Here is a 6,754-nt window from a genome sequence, read left to right as displayed (position 1 = left end):
AAAATGCAGTTAAGAAAGTTTTTCCTCAAGCGGAACAGAGGGAGTGTTTTAGGCATTTAATGCAGAATTTTTCAAAAAGATATAATGGTGACATAATTGGACGCATGTGGGCTACAAGAAAGACACATAGACCATCAGTGTTTGACTACCACTTTTCCAATGTTCTAGAATCTAGCCAAATTGTGGGCAAGTACTTGCAAGATTACCATAATCTGAAGTGGATGAGGTCTAGTTTTGACACTGAGATCAAGTGTGATTACATTCATAACAACCTTGCAGAGACCTTCAACAATTGGATAAAAGGAACCAAAGATCTTCCCGTAGATGTGTTAGCTGACACACTTCATGGAAAGATAATGAAATTGGTTGCAACAAGGAGAAAGATTGGGGAGAAGCTACAAGGATGAATGTTACCAGTAGTTGTACAACAAGTGAATAATAGAACAAGAGGGCTTGGGCACTTGAAAGTTACCAGATCAAGTAATTGGAAAGGTGAGGTGAGGGACATCAACAAAGACAATTTGAGGCATGTGGTTAACATAGAGAAAAGTGAGTGCACGTGCCTTGAGTGGCAGCACACAGGTAAACCATGTGAACATGCACTTGTTTTCTTGATTGGGAAAAGGAACGTGAAGATGGAAGATTATCTTCATGAGTACTACTCTCTAGAAAGGTTTAGGGCAGCATATAAGGAGGTTGTAGAGCCCCTCACAGATCGATCACAATGGCCTAATGTTAAATTAGATTTTGTATTGCATGCACCACTCCCCAAAAGTTCCAAGGGAAGAAAAAGAAAGTTGAGATTTAAAAGTTGCCTTGAAAATGGAGGAGGACATTATAAAAAGAAACCACCACCAAAAGGTCAATTAGGAAGCCAAAACAGGTGCAAGAAGTGTAAGCAACTTGGACACAGGCAAGCTGGATGCCCAACTAATGGAGTGAAGAAAAGGTCATTTATATTGATTCAGATTTTCTTAACTCATATTTTCTCTTGTAATGCTCGAGTTTGTAACAATATTTGGATTTCTTGACAGGAAATCGAAACCTAGAAAGATAAAACCAAACACCGAAATTGATGTTGAATGTACAATCCCAGGAGATGCTCTCCAACAAGCCAGCCCACGTCCTGTTACAAGGAGGTAATAAATAAAGCTTCCCTCCAATTTCTCAAGTGGGCATGGCATATTTTTTTCTCAAACTACATATTGTGCAGCCAATCATCTCTTTGTAGCCCTCTTGGAGGGATGTCTCCATTGCCTGTCTCACAAGCGAGCCCTCGCCCTATGACTAGGAGGTATTTTTTTGGCCTTATATTCAGTATCTCTACAAATGTGGCATGTTTTTATCTTAAACAATGTTTTTTGTGTAGTCAATCATCTCCTCGTAGCCCTCTTGGAGGGATGTCTCCATTGGGTGTCCCACAAGCTAGCCCTCGACCTATGACGCGTAGGTAACTTTTTTCCAGCCTATCTTCAATATCTCTACAATTGTGGCATGTTTTTATCTTACACAATACTTTTTTGTGTAGTCAATCATCTCTTCGCAGCCCTCTTGGAGGTACATCTTCAGTGGCTGTCCTACAAGGCAGCCCTCTTCCAATCACAAGGAGGTGAAAACAAATCTGATTTATTTCTTGAATTGTGTATAACATTGGTCTTATTTTTTTAATGCATGAAATTGATGTATTGTGTAGGCAACTTTCTATGGAAACTGGGACTCCCACTTCTCCACCAAAAGTAGTTGTGAAGGCCACAAAAAAGCTCACGTCGAGGAAGAGAAAAAGAGTGTAGCATGCCATTTTGTAATCTTGTTATGTTTATTGATCTGCACGAAGTTAATGCCACTTCTTTAAGAAGTCAATGCTTTTCGATTAAATTCCTGTATTTCAATGTTTGTGATTTTGTCAGTGTGTGTACTCAGATGATTATTCACTTAAAAGCTTGATGCAACTTTTCAGATATATTAATTCTGGATTGTCACATATATATATTTTCTTTTGATATGTGTGGTACATATATAGAGAGAGGTCATGTCAAAATTTTAGGTGAAAATGTTGTAGAAATTTTGATTATATCCCTATCAACAGAACTATATATCACCACATGTTACATCCCAATCTGAATTTTGATTACATCCATATGGACAAGCATCCATAACTGTTTGCAATAGTTGGTACAGCCATCAGGTAAGAAATTTATTAGTGTGTGTTACTAGTATTTGAGCCATATGCTAATAAAGCTAGCAATCAGAGCAACGAGTAGCTTGCAACTGATGGAGCAGCCAGCATGTACAACGACAACTTCTCCAGCCAGCCAGTACTGCAACGAGCAGCTAAGTCTGGACGGGGCATGCGCTGCATAGGTACGGGCGACAAGTGGGAAGGAGGAACGGCAAGGTGGTGGTGCGGGAAAGGAGGCACGGCGAGACGGCGGCTCACCGGCGAGCTGGCACAGCGAGGCGGCGGCGCCGGGAGTAGGCACGACGAGGCGGCGCCGTGCTTCATTCTGTGATCACCTCGTATGACCAGGAAATGAGCTGAGGGCAAATTCATCCTAATATATATGACGTGAGTGCCTGATGGTGCAAAAGAAGGAAAAAAACTATTTGTGGTATTTTGTCCAGCTACTACTCAAAGGTGTGGTATATAATCTAATAAAAAGAAAGGTGTGGTATAGGGGCAAAGTTCCACGGAAGATGTGGCATTTCCTCAAATTGCCCCCCCCCCCGGGCCAGTGCTCCTCTGAGTGTTGGTCCGAACCGAGCTGTCTGAGGGGCCACCTCGGGGAAACTTGAGGTTTGGTTTTACTCGTAGCTAGTCTCATCCGGTGTTGCCCTGAGAACGAGATACGTGCGACTCCTATCGGGATTTGTCGGCACATCGGGTGGCTTTGCTGGTCTTGTTTTACCATTGTCGAAATGTCTTGTAACTGGGATTCCGAGACTGATCGGGTCTTCCCGCTAGAAGGAATATCCTTCGTTGACCGTGAGAGCTTGTGATGGGCTAAGTTGGGACACCCCTGCAGGGTTTTGAACTTTCGAAAGCCGTGCCCGCGGTTATGGGCAGATGGGAATTTGTTAATGTCCGGTTGTAGAAACTTGACACTTAACTTAATTAAAATGAATCAACCGCGTGTGTAGCCATGATGGTCTCTTTTCGGCGGAGTCCGGGAAGAGAACATGGTCTCGTGTTATGATTGAACATAAGTAGTTTCAGGATCACTTCTTGATCATTATAGCCTCTCGACAGAGCTTTGCTTCTCTTCTCGCTCTCATTTGCGTAAGTTAGCCACCATATATGCTAGTGCTTGCTACATATCCATCTCACTACCTTTTCCTACCCATAAGCTTAAATAGTCTTGTTCGCGAGGGTGTGAGATTGTTGAGTCCCCATGACTCACAGATTACTTCCAAAACCAGATGCAGGTGCCGATGATGCCAGTGCAGGGGACGCGACCGAACTCAAGTGGGAGTTCGACGAGGATTCGGGATGTTACTATGTTTCCTTTCCAGATGATCAGTAGAGGAGCCCAGTTGGGGCGATCGGGGATCTATGCATTTGGGGTTGTCTTTATTTATGTTGGTTTCGTAGTCGGACCTTGATTGTATTCTGGATGATGTAATGCTATATTTATGTATTGTGTGAAGTGGCGATTGTAAGCCAACTATCTATCCCTTTCATATTCAGTACATGGGATGTGTGAAGACTACCCCTCTTGCGACATGCCTACTGTGCGGTTATGCCTCTAAGTCGTGCTCCGACACGTGGGAGATATAGCCGCATCATGGGTGTTACAGTATTTCTCTTCGATCTATCCATTTGATTTGGCCAACTATATTGATTTATCTTTAGTGGGAGAGGTGCTTTGTGATGGGCTCAATCTTGCGGTGTCCTCGCCCAATGTTAGTAGGGGTAACAAGGGACGTATTGTATTGTTGCCATTAAGGGAAAAATGACGGGGTCTAACCACATTGCTTGAGTTTATTTGTCTACATTATGTCATCTTTCTTAAAGCGTTACTCTATTCGTCATGAACTTAATGCCATAGATGCATGTTGGATAGCGGTCGATTGGTGGAGCAATAGTAGTAGATGCAGAATCGTTCTGGTCTACTTATCACGGACGCAATGCCTATATACATGATCATAGCCATGAATATCATCATAATTATGTGCTTTCTATCAATTGCCCAACAGTAATTTGTCTATCCACCGTATGCTATTTTTCAAGAGAGAAGCCTCTAGTGAAAACTATGGCCCTCGGGTCTACTTTTATCATATTACTAAAGCCAAAAATACCTTGCTGCAATTTTACTCTTGTTATTTTACTTTTTAATTTATATATTTTTAACAGAGTTTTCAATTTATATATCTATAACTACCAGATTTATCCTAGCAAGTAACGAGTTCAAAGGGGATTGACAACCCTCTTACTCGCGTTGGGTGCAAGTATTTGCTCTTGTGTGTGCAGGTGTTGTTCACTAGGCTTTGTGTGATTCTCCTACTGGTTTGATAACCTTGGTTCTCATTGAGGAAGATACTTATCTGCTACTGTATTTATTAACCCTTCCTCTTAGGAGAAAATCCCAACGCAGCTCACAAGTAGCAATGTCGTCTTCTTGAGAGGGATTCCTTGGCAGCTGATTGAAATGCTTCTTGGGAGGTGTGTGGGAGAAGACATGAAGCGTAGGACGGGGTTATAAAGTGGGACGTCAGTCATGTAGAACCATTCGGTAGTCCACATCTTGACATCCTCCATGGGGGTGCCTAGGAGATAGCCGACCCCAGCAATTCGGCATACCTCGGCCCCTCCGACCTCATGAATTTTCCCATCTCAGGAATAGGGCATTAAGCAGGAATATTTCCTCCATAACCCAAAGTGAGCCTCGCATCCAAGGTACATTTTGCAGAGGGTGACGAATCCCGCGATATGCAAGACTGAGTTGTGAGTAAGATGGTGGGGTTGGATCCCATAGAACTCTAACAAACCCCTAAGGAACGGATGAAGCTGGAGGAAGGGGACGAAACAAACTTGCCCCCCCCCCCCCCGTGTGGGTGGGGGGGATTATCTGTGAGCACCGGGCCATCTATGGACGTCAAACCAGGGCGCGTAAGCGCAAGATCGGAATCAGGCAAATAGCCCTAAGTCGCGAGTCGATTTAATTGAAGACGAGTGATAGAGCTACTTCCCCATTCACCCAGGAGAGGACCGTGGGGATGCATCGACGAACCTGGGGCGCCTACCATTGCGGAAGCTCTTCAGCTAGCCTGAGGGAAGGATTTCGTATTGAAGCAAGATGAGGAAATGTTGGTGTAAAACATTTGTTGTAACCCTAGATGGTGAAATACCCTGGTAGATCAGGCGATGGGGGACGTTTCGATATCCAGCCATCAATACGCTTGTTCCCCAGTTGCACGAGAGTCAAGAAAAGTATAAGCAATAATTGGGACCATGTTCGATGGGTCCCGTAAACAGATCCGAGATGCAAGTCTTCGGATTGCTCAGGGAGAAGGTTTCTTGGTCTGAGCAACGCGGATGCTTGGACTCTTGGGAGCCAAGGATGATTTGAATGACCTCGGATCCGAACACACATTGACAAAGGGGGAACTTGTCTGCCAAGCCAAAGACATCAACTAAAGGAACCATTCCGAGGAGGAAGCTGCTGTCTTCGGCTTCGAAGACCAGTTCAGGGGCTACTGACGATGTCCTGGACTAAAGGGTGCTAACCTATACTACCTGCAGTCCATGGGCCGGGCTCATGGCCCGCCAATCACTAAAAGGAAGGACCTCCGAAGCTATGAACCTCGACGTAATCAAGATGGAAACCTCCGAAGACTTGGCGTGTACTTCAAGGATTGCTCTATAGCCGGCGCATTGGCAACAGACCATGTGTGTAACCTAGGTACCCCAGGTGCATATACAAGCCAATGGGTTTAGTCTTTAGAGGCACGATTCCCAGCCTTAGGGTTTAGAACACAATCATACGATCTCGAGGTAGATCATCTTGTACTCTGTACTCATCACATCAATATAATCAAAGCAGGACGTAGGGTTTCACCTCTTCAAGAGGGCCTGAACCTGGGTTAACACTATCTCCCTTCGTCCCCTCTTACCATTGTTCCTAGAACTAGCTCGGGACCCCCTACCCAAGATCCGCTGATTTTAGCACTGACAGATGGTGTCATTTGTTCTTTGAGTTGGTCTTTCGGGCTCTGATTCTTCTTGAGTTTATGACAAAGTCGACAGAGCACCAGTGTAGATTCATCGCGTCTTCTTGGAGGCGACGAGGTAAGGTTTTCTCGTTGTCAATGCACGATAGCCAAGTTTGGTTTTAGGTGCTTCATATCAATTCAAGGGTTCAGCACAAGCACATCTCCGGTAAAAGAACAGCGACAACACCACGTCAGTGGCTCTGATGGGTAGTGATCATTCAGTGGTTCATGAACATTGATGCAACTTTTATTATGTTTGGGAAGGGACCATGATGTAGCTTTCATTATGTTTGGCATGCTTGGTAGTTTGGGGGTTAATTAGACCCATGCCCCTTTCAAAATCAGTTAGGCAATGGGGGGAAGGGTCCGGGATAGACCCAACACAAAATGACAAAAAATTTCGAGAATGGACCACTGCTTATGCAATGCTGGACCAGGACCGACCATGGCAGCTCGGTGAGAACCAAGAGCAGCTGCATTCGATTTGATCATGTGCTTAAACCCCAATGGTAATGGAGGATAGATGATTTCTCCCAATCACGCC

This window comes from Triticum urartu, chromosome 6, assembly GCF_003073215.2.
Source record: "Triticum urartu cultivar G1812 chromosome 6, Tu2.1, whole genome shotgun sequence".
Lineage (NCBI taxonomy): Eukaryota > Viridiplantae > Streptophyta > Magnoliopsida > Poales > Poaceae > Triticum > Triticum urartu.
The sequence above is the reverse complement of the archived record's forward strand: the minus strand, read 5'-3'. Positions refer to the sequence as shown.